The sequence below is a fragment of the Spea bombifrons genome, chromosome 1, assembly GCF_027358695.1.
Source record: "Spea bombifrons isolate aSpeBom1 chromosome 1, aSpeBom1.2.pri, whole genome shotgun sequence".
NCBI classification, from domain to species: Eukaryota; Metazoa; Chordata; class Amphibia; order Anura; family Pelobatidae; genus Spea; species Spea bombifrons.
Window position 1 is genome coordinate 100,259,592 of NC_071087.1, and position 14,658 is coordinate 100,274,249.

The 14,658-nt window shown below is 37.2% G+C and overlaps 1 protein-coding gene across 1 annotated transcript in view; it reads left to right on the top strand.

Annotated features, from left to right (window-relative positions):
- The first annotated feature begins 2,712 nt into the window (after positions 1 to 2,712).
- The window catches only part of PIP5K1B (phosphatidylinositol-4-phosphate 5-kinase type 1 beta), a 70,299-nt gene continuing 58,353 nt past the window's right edge, over positions 2,713 to 14,658 (top strand). Inside the window, exon 1 of the mRNA XM_053466489.1 lies at positions 2,713 to 2,987. The gene's annotated coding sequence lies outside the window, so the exon portion shown is untranslated. The remainder of the gene's footprint in view (positions 2,988 to 14,658) is intronic.

Below are 14,658 nucleotides of genomic sequence, written 5' to 3' on the forward strand. Positions count from 1 at the left end.
AAGAGGACCACTATGATAGCTTGTCATATGACAGCACTGTGCCTGAACTGGTTGTGTGGGTAAAGCAAACACAAACCTCCAAACCTAACCTTTTTTTTCTATTTGCGGGCATCTTAACCCCTTAAGGACCAAGATTATTTTACAGTGTTTTGCAAAAAGTGACATTTTCATGTTTATTTCCCACGAATTTATTTAGTGCACCCCCACAAACATTGTTTTTCTTTTTTAGAAAAAATGTATTTCTTTTGAAATAATAATTATATACAAAAGCCATCATTTAGTATGAAGAAAATAAAAAAAAATTTGATGAAAAAGCCAAATTTCTCAGTTTTGCATCTGAAAACTAATATCTAATGCAAATAAAACAAAAACACAAACAAAATCACATCATATACCTGATATTTTCATTTATTTTGCTAGTTACATGATTAAATATAAATGTGCATCAGTTTCCATACTTTTTGAAAAATGTGAAATACTGGGAACTGGGCCCAAATGGCATCTCTAAAAAGCAAAACTGCTGAACAAAAGTATATAGTTTTTGCTAGGGGCATTTTCACACTTTTCATTTGACCATTTCAGCACCAATCCGTGCTAAACATTGCAGTACAATTGGCATTTTTAGTGATAGGAGTTAGGGTGTGTAATCATCAATGTCTGGCACAGTATATAGTGATGAGAGATATGCTGTAGCAATGTCTGTGTCTGTTGTGCGATAATAATGAGATACACTGTACCACCCTCAGTGTCTGGATCACTATATTATGATAGAAGTCATGCTGTTGTGTTTGTGGTGATGGAAATTGTGGTATACTACTGTGAGGCTCAGTATATATGGATGGGAGTTATATTTTACCACCGTCAGGCTCAGTATATATTTAGGAGTTATGCTGCACCACCCTCAGTGTCAAAATGTGAATAAATCACTGGGTTTGGAGAAATTTGTTTTCTATTATTTTTTAACTCTGCAGTTCCAGTATCACAAATTTCATTGTCATTTATTTACCTACTTTCCTCAAAATAACCGCTGTAATGATATAGTGGGGGGGGGCACAATTTTCTGTTTTTGCCTCGGGGGCAAAAAGAACTAGCTACAACTTTGCCCCCTATTGCTTTGTGGATTCTTTATAATCAGAGGACCGGATGTCAGTGACACATTTAGTGTAATGCTGATTGGGGGGTGTAACTGATGACCTGTTTGGGACCAAAATGGCACTGACAAGCTGTATGGGGGCAAAGATGGCACTGACAAACTGTTTGGCGTCAAAGCTGGCACCGTGGGAAGTAATATTTCACATGGTGAAGTCGAGGGGCCAAAGAGGTGGAGTGGAAAATGCGTGAGGTTAGAGGGTTTATGTTTGTTAAAGGGAGGGGTAAGCAATATGCCCTGGGGCATAAAAAAAATTGTACAAGAGCATCAATAAAATAATCCCCTGTTTATTCCTGAGAATGTAGAGACCATGTATTGATATATGCATAAAGAAATGCCCGCAAAACTCAATGAACTGAAGAAATGTTGTAAAGAAGAGTGGGCCAAAATTCATCCACAATGATGTGAGAGACTGATAAAGTCATACAGAAAAGGATTACTTCAAGTTATTGCTGCTAAAGGTTCTACAAGCTATTGAACCATAAGGTATACTTTTTCACACATAGCTTCTCCATTTTGGCTTTAATTTTGTTGAATAAATCTTGACACGTTGTTTTATGTCATGTGCTAAGGAAGAGATGAGAAGTAGATTGAGAAAAAGATAGATTAGATGGATATGCAGATACATGATATAGATTGATGGTGGGACAGATACAGAGATGATATAGATGGATATATGATGGTAATGATGATAGATGGACAGATAGATAGATAGATAGATAGATAGATAGATAGATAGATAGATAGATAGATAGATAGATAGATAGATATGGATTGGTGATGGTATAGAGAGATAATGATGATGTAGATGGATAGAGAGATAGGTGTTAATAGATAGAAAGAATGAGCAAAGGATATACCAAAGTTTGGACCTGCCATACATCTCTGCATGGCTGACAGAGTGTCAGCTGTATTTCCTTTTGTATTATGATGTCCTAAGGGAGGAGGGAGAGACAGACAGAGAGTGAGAGAAAGACAGGGAGGGAGAGAGAACACATCTGAGAGAAGCAAGCCAGTAAAGGGGCACCCTGTCATTGATGGAGAAACAGAGAGAGATGGAGAGATGACGACATAGATAGATAGATAGATAGATAGATAGATAGATAGAATCTAGAAGATATAGATAGTTCGAGATAGATTATACAAATCTATACATAAATAATTAGATAGATATACGATATAGATTCATAGAAAGATAATGATACAGAGGATACATAGATAGATGATATAGATATATCCATAGACAGATGATATAGATCCATTAATAAATATATGATATAGATAGATCCATAAATAGACCGATAATATAGATAGATCCATATATAGACCGATGATATTGATAGTATCCACAGAGAGATGATATGGATAGGCATCCTTAAACATAACAACTATACGCGCAAAGCCCGTTTCCATGTTGTGTCTTTAGTATGCACTGATCAGTGCTGTCGCTCCTCTGCTGATCACGGCATTACATGTTACCGGCAGCTGTCTGCGGCGCACACAGGCTCGCTGTATGAGAATGTGCGGCTGAGTGGGTAATAAGCGTGCGGGGAGGCAGACGGGGTATCAGGAAACAAGCAGACCGAGGGAGGGAATCTCCGGCCCAGTCAGGCGGGGCCAGCCGCGTTCTCTGTGTGTTAGACTCGTACACTTTAGCATTGAGTGTAAGGCGGCAGACAGGCGGGGGCGGCCAGGGCTGCAGTGTGTGCGCGCGGCGGCCGGTCTCACGGATCTGTACCGACACCCAGAGAAGAACATCCTGCCGCATTATCTCACTTGTGTCACGGGAGAAGAAGCCTGCGGGGACTGTGCGCCTAGAGAGCCAAACATCCCAGAGGTGAGTGCCAAGTTCTTGCGGGAGCAGGTGCCTATGCCAGGCGGAGGACGTCAGCTCATCATTGCCCCATCCATCTGAGATTAACGTTTACCCTTCTATGGCGGTTTCGCGGAGTAGCCCACTACCCCATCTGTACGTTTCCTCTGCAACCCCTATGTCTATATATTTCTCTGCTGCGTTACAGATTACATAGGGTTAAAGTATACCCCGCTATGCTGTGGATACCAGCTTTCTCACTGACAGCTGTCATTTGGTCTTTTTTGTGTCATCTTCTGTAAGGCTGTGTAAGGGTTAATCGGGGATATTATACGTGGAATGATAACTTTACATACATTTTACCCCAATAGCCTTCTGCATTAACTCTGTCTGCCTTACAGGGACTGGTAAATAAATAAACAAAAAATACACACATACACACACCACACACACACACAGACAAGGCACACATACACACCAAATGCTCGCACACAAGCACACACATACACCACACATACATACCACACACACGCACACGGATACACACACACATACACCACACACGTACACACACTACACATACACACCACACACATATACACACACACACACCACACATACACAACACGCACACACAGGCTAGATGTTCATTTTTTCATATTAATTTTTTACTTCCCCTTCCTGTTTACCACCTTACCTCTTATTACCCTGAAAAAAAGACAGATCTTTGCAGTATATGTGCTGCCGTACATTCGTCAGCCAATCTTACCCCCTCCTTGTTCACTGATCACAAGATGTTCCTGTACTTAATGCCTGGATTTGCCTCCTTGGACTTTGATATTATCTCAGAGGCTGAAATATGTCATTAAGGAAGCAGTGTAGATTATATGCGTTGTTATTGTATGGGCGTGGGAATTGATAGCAAGCTTGTGATTTTCCATTTATTAGAGCGGCAGGTCCCCGAAATTCACATTTTCACATATTTGTTTGCGTAATCATCTATATTTTTTAAATAAAGAATGCGAGAGACATTGAATGATAACTTGGAAAGTTTTTTTTATATACCGGTATACATTTGGATTATGTATAATATTATGAATAGGAATTTCCTATGGTAAGATGGATGGGTGTTTGTGTTGTAGATATTACATTGTTATTTACTTACTGAATGGGGTATTTCCCCAGACAAGGGTAATAATAGTCTGTAGTGTTGGTTGACTAAGAGGGGTGAATAATTTTTAATTACTATGATGGTTGTACTGTTTCAATTCTAATAATTGCATTTCTTTATACGAAAACAATACATGGTGTCTATGCTCTTGTTTACAAATGGAATGTCGCATTTTGAATATTGTATCGCTCTACAGAATCTTTTTATGCTTTGTAAGTAAAGGGAAATGATTGTGAGAAGTGCCTTGGTACTGAGTGAAACGGGAGCAGAAATTGTTGTTTTTTTCATGCAGATGGTTGCAGTTCATGGGAAAAAGAAGGCATTCCAAAAATAGCTAAACAAAATACTCAAGGCCAAATTTTGTCATGATTTTCAGTAGGCACATCTTCTAGGGTGATGTTTATGTTCTCTTCTATTGAACACCAAATATTCATGTCAAACCCCAAAAATACATGCGTTAAACATATGACATTTAAGGTACTTGTCATATAAATGATTTATCTCTTGCGACAGATGTTAGCAAAATGAGCAGTAGGTACAAGAGTACAATACAAATGGATTCTTTCTGAATGTAAATGTGTAGTTAGTGAACCATATAAGTGAACCAATAAGTCTGTCTATCTATCTATCTATCTATCTATCTATCTATCTATCTATCTATCTATCTATCTATCTACAGTAACAAGAAACACTTAGCAAGCCCTTTGGAAATACCTGGTTTTCTGTCTTAATTGTTCATAAAATGTTATCTGATCTACATCCAAGTCACAAGTATAGACACAATATGCTTCAAGTAATAAAGACAAACAATAATAAACTTTAATGTCTTTCTTGAGCACACCCATTAAACATTCAGAAAGCTGGTGAACCCAAAGTAAGTGAGCCCTTGTATTTAATAACTTATCAAACTTCCTTTGGCAGCCATTACCAAAAACACAGTTGAGAAGGAATTTTTGACCATTCTTCCGTAACAAAATGCTTAAGCTCAGCCATATTCTTAGGATGTCTGGTGTGAACGGCTCTCATGGGGTCATTCCATAGCATCTCTAATGGGTTAAGTTCTGGGCTCTGGCTGGGCCGCTCCAAAAGGAGGATTTTCTTTTTTTGTAGTAGATTTACTTTGATGTTTAGGGTCATTGTACTTGCTAACTCCTGACTCCAATTAGCTTTTGTTGACATGATTAGCCTAGGGGTTCACATACTGTTATATATGGTGGTCAAATCCCTGCTATGGAAGATACTGCGGGTATGACAGGTAAAATTCCTGCTTGAGTGATTCAGTTTGTAATACTGTTAAGTCCTTAAATAGCCTAACATGTTATATTGGTACAATAAAAAATATCAACTTTGATTCCATCTTCGTTTGGACCATTACAGATATATTCAATTTCCTTATTAAAATGGTGATACAATCTAAAGCTGGTAATTAGTTTAAGATTAGAACCTCCCATTTAATTTTACCTTAAGACCCATCAATTCAAAATATGTCAAGAGAGATCTCATTGAATTATCTTAAACCATTATGCTAAAGGGGTTCCAGGTTCTAGTAAAACATGTCTATCTACCCCTAAACATTACTATAAAGATTTGTTGTTCCTCTCCTGAGAGCGTCCTGTAAATATCTACTGGCTCAAGCTGCTGTGATGTCACCTTAACCAATATAATTCTGGAACAATGTTTTCTCCAAAGGAGACCCAGTAGGATCTCTTTAACGTTTTAAGATCCCCAGTCGGCTAAAACCCATGTAAGATGTGTGGTACTATGTAAAATCTCATGAAATGTGCAGAACAATATCTAGCCCTTGATATTAAAAAGTTGGACAACACTGGTCCAGAGGAAGCAATTAGGAAGGAGTTAAACAATGTTACTCGGTAAAATGTATAATATGTGTATGTTAAGAGTAATTAGCAGTAATGGTTCTATGTAATAACTCCAAACATTAACATACATAAACACATAAGTTCCGTTGCTGTTCGTTCTGGACTTTGTTCCCACAATATCTGAATAAGGTTGTAAAATGGAGTTTCTCCCATTAAGTACACTTAAACCAACACTCACACCGTGTACGCGACATGCACTTATGATTGCACATACTGTGTGGAGACAGCAGAGTGCTACAGTATTTTGAAACAGATTTAAAATGCATTGACTGCACACTATATTTAACTACCATCATAAATGTTTAAAAATCCATAGACAAGGAGTGTGTAATATAACGTGCTGCTCTCAGGATTGGTTAGAAATCGGGCCCTTGCCTCCTCTCTGGTAACTCACATACACCCTGGCACACATTTTTAAACACATTCTCACATTTCCACAAACATTCATGCACATGCTAACACACACACATACCCTCAAGCTAAAACACACACTAACACATTCATGCTTGCACACATTTACACGTGCACATTCATGCTCACACACTTACACATACACATCCATGCTGACACATATACATGCTCACACAATCTCACTCTATAATAATACATACATACTACCTCTCTTACCCTCACTCTTTTACTCACTTAGTCTGACACCCTTACCTCACCTGCAGCTTTCTCTCTCATGCGTTCAACCTCATTTACAGTGGGGCCGCTTAACATTGTGGTTGGACTGGCCCATTGTGAACAATTTTGGACTGGCCCGTGGGGCATTTGACCTCCTGCTCCCTAGGACAGCCACTTTGTGGAAAGCAAAAATACAAATCTACTTCACAACTGGCATCTGCTTCTGCACAGCGTGCTTTCATCTCAACACATATTACTGTATGTAGGAGGCATGAAGGCCAAAGAGGTGCTTCATTGTAGCCTCCACATCCTACTGGAAATTGTGTATGCTATGAAACAGGTGGTGCTGATATTTTCATGGAATGCTTTTTGCCTTTTCTGCCGTTTATTCTAGTACTTAATATGGTCTCATAAAGTGCCAATAAACTACAAAGGGAGTCAAATTTATTTTTGTCCACAAACGTTTGAGAAGGCAACTTGTACTTTAGAAGTTAACACAGGTTTTCTCAGTTAAACTGGCCCATCCAGAGTTTTCTGGATGATTCTCTCGGTTGCTTTTCTCACCAGATGCCACAATGTGACAATGTTTCACATGGGCGTGCATAACACACCTACTAAATCTATGGTCTCAGATGTCTGAGTTTCCAGGCAGTGCCTGGCATCCTTATTGCCCATGTAATGTAACCAGTCCTTGTATGACACATAACTTGTAGCTCATCGTATCTTTGCTTTTTGGAGAACCACTCAAATTCACAGGCCATGGCATCTGAGATGAAATATTTGTCTACTTGTAGCAATCCAATTGAACGGTTAGACTTGTGGCTTTGGTGCGTGAACGATTATTCACCCATTAAATAGTATTTTTTTTAAAAGGCTGATTGCTGGGTATCTGCACATTATTGTACTGGAGATGGTTTTAGGTTGTTTGTTTTAAGTTTGTTCTCCTCATTTAGAAAAAAATATAGATGTTTCTATGTAAATCGCAATTAGGGTCGACTTCTGCAAAGATCCCAAAATAAGGGCAGCCATGCAGCTGCTATGAAGATATTTTTTGCAGAACATTGGCTGCTGTGATGTTGTACTCATATCACTTGGAATATAAGCACTTAATAGGCCTCTTCCGGTAATAAAAGTCTTATCCAAAATAAATCATACTGAATCAATACTGAATTTTACTGTATTCTAGTAAATATAGTTAGCTTATCTTTCAATAACAGAAACAATTCCCACCAACGAGTGGTGGATTTTTGTTTCATTCTGTTATTAAGATTTAAGGTACAGAAGGTATAAACATAAACGGCATACAGTTCCGTTGAAAAGTTGTTCGATAAAAATGTAATGTTTCATGCTGTCATTAAATTATTCAGGCTATATCAGGATATCTCATAACCTGAAATGTATTTCAGTAGCTGGAACCTTGAAAGGAGACGTTTCTCTAATGGGTTGTTTTTCCTGTGGAGTCTGTTATGGAACATCACAATTTCCTGAAGGAACATTCTCCAGGATTTCACACATATCTACAAAATCATCCTATAAAATACCACTGATGTGCGAGGGGCTGCTCTGTAAAAATTACACATATTTGTGGCTTGCATTCTATACAACTTTATGAATTTCATCCTTTCAGCAAGACCTCCAGAAGTTACCAGACAGTTACCAAACATAATCCTTGAAGCTCCTTCTCTTCCCACCGGACCGGTATTACCCCGTACTTGTTTCATTAATATTGTAGATCAGTATCTCATACGGTTTGGTTTCCACACTTTGGATCTCAGGCTTAATTTGACAAATCAAAATGTTATCACAACAATCTAGGTTAAAGGATATTGGTCTGTGGTCTGCAGACCAAAATCCATTGAAAAAGAAGTGATGCATTTTGCCTAGTTCCTTTTATTAGTATTTATTAGTATGTGAACAGGACCCTTCACATAATGTATCAGTTTGTCTTAGTCTGCCAGTTCTAGTCTCATCATTCACCTTAAATACATGTATTGTTAGCAGTCCTGCGTAAAATAATGACGCTATATAAATAAAAATACCAATAATAAACAATAGTCTATATGACAATGTGCATTATTTTGTAGTTATTTTTTGTTTCGTGTTCTTTTAAAAGTCCCACCTAGAACAGGTTAAACATGTTTCTAATGAAGTAAGAACTTTGCACATTCAGGCTTAGGGGCTATTATGTTCCTTTCAGCCCACATGCACGCAAGGGCTAAAAATGCATTCGTCATTGATCACTGGTTGTGCTACAGTTGCATTAAGAGGTGTGAAAAAAATGTATAGCTTGAAGGATTCGTGCATTTCAATAGCTCAAAACATGTAGGTTATATCTTTACACTGGTTATGGGGTTTACATATACTTATCACATACAGATGATGATAAACCAAAGTACAGAGGAGTGGTTGATAATGGTTCCAACTTATCCCATGTTTCTGAGTATAAGTGGTCTGATTTATGTGGGGGGGAATTTCAGTTTTTGCTCAAAATGCATGTTGCCCGCCATGTTGTATATGTTTGGACGTTTGGTTTGCTTTAAAATGTAGCCTTACCCTTAAAGAGCGTGTGTTTGTACAGCATATAAAACAATATATGTGCTATCAGCATTTCTTTCAAACACACTGTACAGGATTCTACGTGCTTTGAATGATAATTCCTTGAACAGGAAATATTAGGAGATAAAGACAAGATAAATCTAATATAACAGCAAATCCTTTCTGCACAACATGCTAATTCTTTTTTTACTTTATATTATTTATGTATTTATGTATGTATGTATGATAAATTCCTGATGTATGAGTGACAAGACAGCTTACTTAGCCCTGTCTGGTAAAGTACAACGTGCTGCTTATTTTTCATTTTAATTCCAAAATCAGGAGGTAGCTAAGATGATGAAGTTAACATTTTTCTTAACATGATTGTGGCGACTTCTCCATTTTTAAAAGGCCCGTGGTTAAAAATATAACATGAATGTAAGCCTGAATATGATTTTAGAGAGAGGATCATCGGGTGAACTAAGTGCAGGATTATATTGGATTCCTGTCCAGAACTAGTATTTTGTTTCTCATTTGTTTGAAGCAACACTGCTTTTTTAAATCATGTATATAGTTTCCATACTTGACCACAGTTATTAATAGCTCTATGACACTTCACACTAAAGTCATTTTCCATCAAATAACTGTTAAAAATGTTCCACAAATGTAATAGAGAACTTTATTTTTATGATGCCATGATCAAAATATATAAAACCCTATTTAATAGTGCACTCTTCAGCGTCTTCGGAACTGTGGCTCTGGGTAACGGGCGCTTCAATATATAGATCAGTGAGGTGTAATCACTTAACTGGCATGTACATGAGTTCATCTTCATCGTTAACTAAGCCCAGGTCAATACTTCTTGCAGCAGAAGCTCAATGGCATTGTGCCCAGTAGGGAGTGAACATGTATGACTCTCCTGCAAACTCCCTGGTTAGTGAATATACCTTTTGTTGCATTGTGGCCAAGCTGTTGATGGAGACCGGGATGTTAATGCAGATAAAAATGTACTAAAAATGATTACCAGATTTATGGTTGAACTGAAAGCATGGAACCAACTGATCGTTGGACTAACTGTACATTCTACTGTTATTCTAAAATTGAATAACAAACGTTGAAGAACAATGTGTTTCCTGCTGATGAGAAGCCAGTTGAATACTGATATATCTGTTTTTCTTTCTTTTTTTTTTTCTCACGCAGCCGCATAAATAACTTGTCTTATGTTCTTTGTTTTATAACTAAGTCTGGCGCCGCGCTTAGAGTCCTGTGTTGTAAAGGTGTTTTGATATCTTTATTTTCACAGTCCTTTCATTTGTTTATATGCTATGCATACATCTGGCTGAATTTCTGGGACAGGCACGGATACTCAGGAAACACTAAGCGATATAATAACATTTGCTCGGCTAGCGTATGTGTTTAAATTTTTCTCTATATGTTGAAGAGGCGGATTTCTTACCAGGCCAGAGATGAGAGATATTGTGTCTGCGCTACCATTTTCAGAAGCAAAGGCTAATGAAAAGAGCTAAAATCTTCATTAAAACTATTAATTATTATATGGGACCAACAAACCCCTTCATTTAACCTAATGGTCACAGTTAGGGGAGCTAGCCCTCTTCCTACATCAGGTCTAAGGCTGTTCAAACCATTAGTAGACTATTCACCTTTTCTCTAAAAATATATATAATTATTATTATAATTAATATAGTGTATCCTCCATCTTACATACCTTGAAGTATGCCTTTTTAGTTTATTTGATGTGTTTCCACCAAGGCTGACAGGTAGAACATTTCTTTTGAAATGGAGCTATATGCTGTAAGTAAGGATTTTGTTTCTATAGTTGTCCTTTTTGTAAGCCAGATGTCACATAAAGAAATCTCAATCGCGCACGCAAGTATCGCGTACCAGACCAACTTGGAGTTTATGAACTGTTGGGAAAGTTACTTAAAAAAAACATATTGAAATAAAGATAGATTTTAAATTATTAATTTATTATTTTATATTTTGAGATTTTTTTTTATTGTGTTCCCTGAGGGTTAGATTTGCGTTAAGATTTGTGGTTTATACGGTGCATATAGGTACATATGCCACGGAGCTTGGCACACAGTAAAAACACTAACCTGTAATGCTATGTGGAAGTTCCAACAGGATGGGTGCCATAGAAAAAATCTTGTAAAAACACCCCATTCTTATGTTGATATGTTTGTAGGTGGAGTAGCCAACACAATAAATACAATATAATACGGTGCTTGCTAAACCTGATCTGGAGCCGTATCACTTCATCTTCAAACTGTCTATAAACCTGACTTGAAAGTCTACATCTCTGAATGAGGGTGGTTTCGCCTTAAAATTACAAAAAAATGCAGTAAAACAGCTATGGCTTTTTACAAATCATGGGGACCATTTATTATTCTATTAGATAATCACATAAGAGAAAGCATTTATAGAGCTTCCGTTACACAGAGCTATTAAACAAACGAGTTCTCCTTGGAGGCTGGTACAGGATTAGGCTCATCTGTTGGTGGGATATGTAAATTTTTTTAATTGTTTTCTTCATACCTAAAAGGCATGTTCTAAACCAGCAAGCTGAGACGTGGGTTATATTCAGTTAGATAATATGTTTTGCTGTACCATTGCATTGACAGACTTATTTAGCAAATAAGGTTATGCAAACAGGAGACACTTCCAAGAGGATGTTGCCAGACATGGGCTCTGTGTGGGTCACTCAGAGCTAATAGTGCCTTAGGGCAGAACATACATTGTGGAATGGTGATATGGCCGGCACCATTGGGTTGGCCATGGGCTTAAGGCCGTTATCTGTGGCGTGTAGTGTTTAGGCCCAACATTTTAAACGCTAGCTTAAACGCTCTTACTATAAACATGTTGGATATAATGTTGGATTAAAAAATATTTGGTAATACATATATTTTTGCAATACATACAATATTTTTTTTAAAAAAATTTAAAGACATGAATAAAATATACAAAAAAATAGAATATATATAAAACTTGTTTGGCGTCAGACTCAGTTGAACTATAGTTAATACAAGGGATGCGCTAGGATTATGTTTATTGGGTCCCATGGATCCATTAGTAAGGCAATAATAATAATACTTTAACATTATGTAGTCCTACCCACTATAATGTATATACCATGGGGAAAGGTAACTTACGGTATAATGTAAGTGAGGCTCTTACCACCATTTGATCCTGTCCAAATATATTCACAAATCAATTATTAATAATAATAATATATTCTCAGTATCTGATTATTCCACCCCATTAAGTTACATCTGTTCTCTTGTTAAGTTAGTATTTATTGTTGCTGGCACAGCCATAGGCTCCTGCAGACCCATTAGGTGTACTTTTAAACTAAATATATTGTATTTAAAGAGCTACTCCAGTGATCATATGTATTTAATGGAGTTTGACAACTGAATGTCACCTTTACTGCAGGATCCCATTATGGATTTGTACTCCCACCTTCCCTGTTCCTTGGTTTGCTGGAGATGCGCAAGCGGAATACCACCTCTAGCTGGCTCTCTTGAGAGGTTCTCCACGTATGGAGAAAGCACTATAATTAATTTAAATTAGAACTTTTTCCAGCCAGTGGGTGCAAAAACCTGACAGTGGGTAAGAGCTGCAGCATTTTAGTAAAAGTATAGAATATTTTAATATGCAGTCCACATTACTGGGTCAATATGGACATTATACCACCGCTTTAATGGTTATTTTACCTGGGTTTTTTTTGTGAGAGCATATTCTCTCAACTGTGGGTAATTACATTGTTTTCAAGTCATTTTGAGAAAATAGTCAATTATGTTTAGCTCACCTTGGTTACAATACATTTGCTTCTAAAATAGTCTATGAAATGATACCTCTTACACGTACTTCTTATGTTGTAATCTAAAGCAAAGGTGAGAACGTTCATGACAAGTAGGGAGATTTTTTAACTATTAACTCAACCTTTATTCCCTAATTCACACCCTTTGTAGGAATTTCTCTAAATTGAGCAATACATTAGCCCAAAGTGTAAATCCCTGTTAATGAGTTGGAAAGAACTGAGTTTTCCGTTTATTATTTGAGTTAAAATTATGGAAATGTATTTTACATTGATGAAAACATATGTGGTTTATTTGCCAAATCTGGAATTCTACATTAGGAAGGGTCAGGCCTGACACAATTTTTTCATGGAAGGAGAGCCAAGATGGCCGGCATGAGAAATTCTGAAAGTAATAAGGTAACTCAATTGTCCTCAAAGTTTTTAGAATACCATAAATTTTGGAAGCACAGGCACGGAGGACAGATGCTGCTGCGTGTTTCAATGCAATGCTAGGTTTCCTGATTATTGTTGATATTTCAGTTTTATTATTTCACTTTGCTGTTTTTGTTTTCTCAATGACCACATCTTATGAGGTCTTGCTAACCCCATTCTAACCTTGGCACGTACTGTTACATCCTGAAAGAACAACCACTAGGATGTAATAGTATGTCTTAATGAAAACTACCGGTTCCCAGGGCAAAGAACTGCCTTGCCACTGATCATCAGTGATCAGGAAGCACATACAATAACATGACAAAAAAGCTTCAGTCTTTAGATCACAAAATACCCTTGGTGGAGATGAAGTAGGACAACAGAGCTGCTCCTTATTTTGGTAACTGATTTCATAGAATACTTCTATTGAGTGGTAGAGCAGAAGAACCCAATGCCTTAAACTATAATTATAATATTGTGTAAATAACTCCCAGCAGACGTTCAGAAGTCCCTAATATATTCATGGTGTACCATACTTGAGACATGGACGAATACAGAATAGATAAAAACAAAAAAAACTTGTTTTTACCGTCAACCACACCTCTGATAACAGCGACAACTTCAACAAAGCCAGATTGTTGGCAATGAATACTTGGCCAGGCTGCACATTTTGTTTTCAAGTTCCTGCTCAACTGCAGGGAAATGATTAGATAAAAGTGTGTTTGGAGTGGTTAACTTAACTAATTAATGGAACAACTGCAATTAAATTATAAGTAATGCTTTCTAAACAGTGCAATGTAAGCATGGAAAATACAGAAAATAAAAAAGATTTAAGCATAAATGCATTCATGTATTAAAACGACCAACAGTTTGTGATTTTTGTTTGCCAACCAGTTTAATTGTTTTGAGGATGTTTAATTTGAATGTTCATCCCGTAGAGGCTAAGACTGATAGATGCACCAATCTCTAATGCCTTCTCTTCGTTCACCCTTATATATACTGCCTGAACTCAGGCAACTCAACAATGAGCATGAAAAATGAGTAAGAATAACCATGCAGATCATGAGAGCAGAAGGTCTGTAAAACCTATACAGTATAGTGACCATTTTATTCTGTAAATCACATTACATAGGTTTTTTCACTGTTTCACTTATTTATTGATGTCTATCACATCATTATAGTGTTATTGTGAGCACCGTCTCACCTGACTTTGGTCTGCTGATACATTCA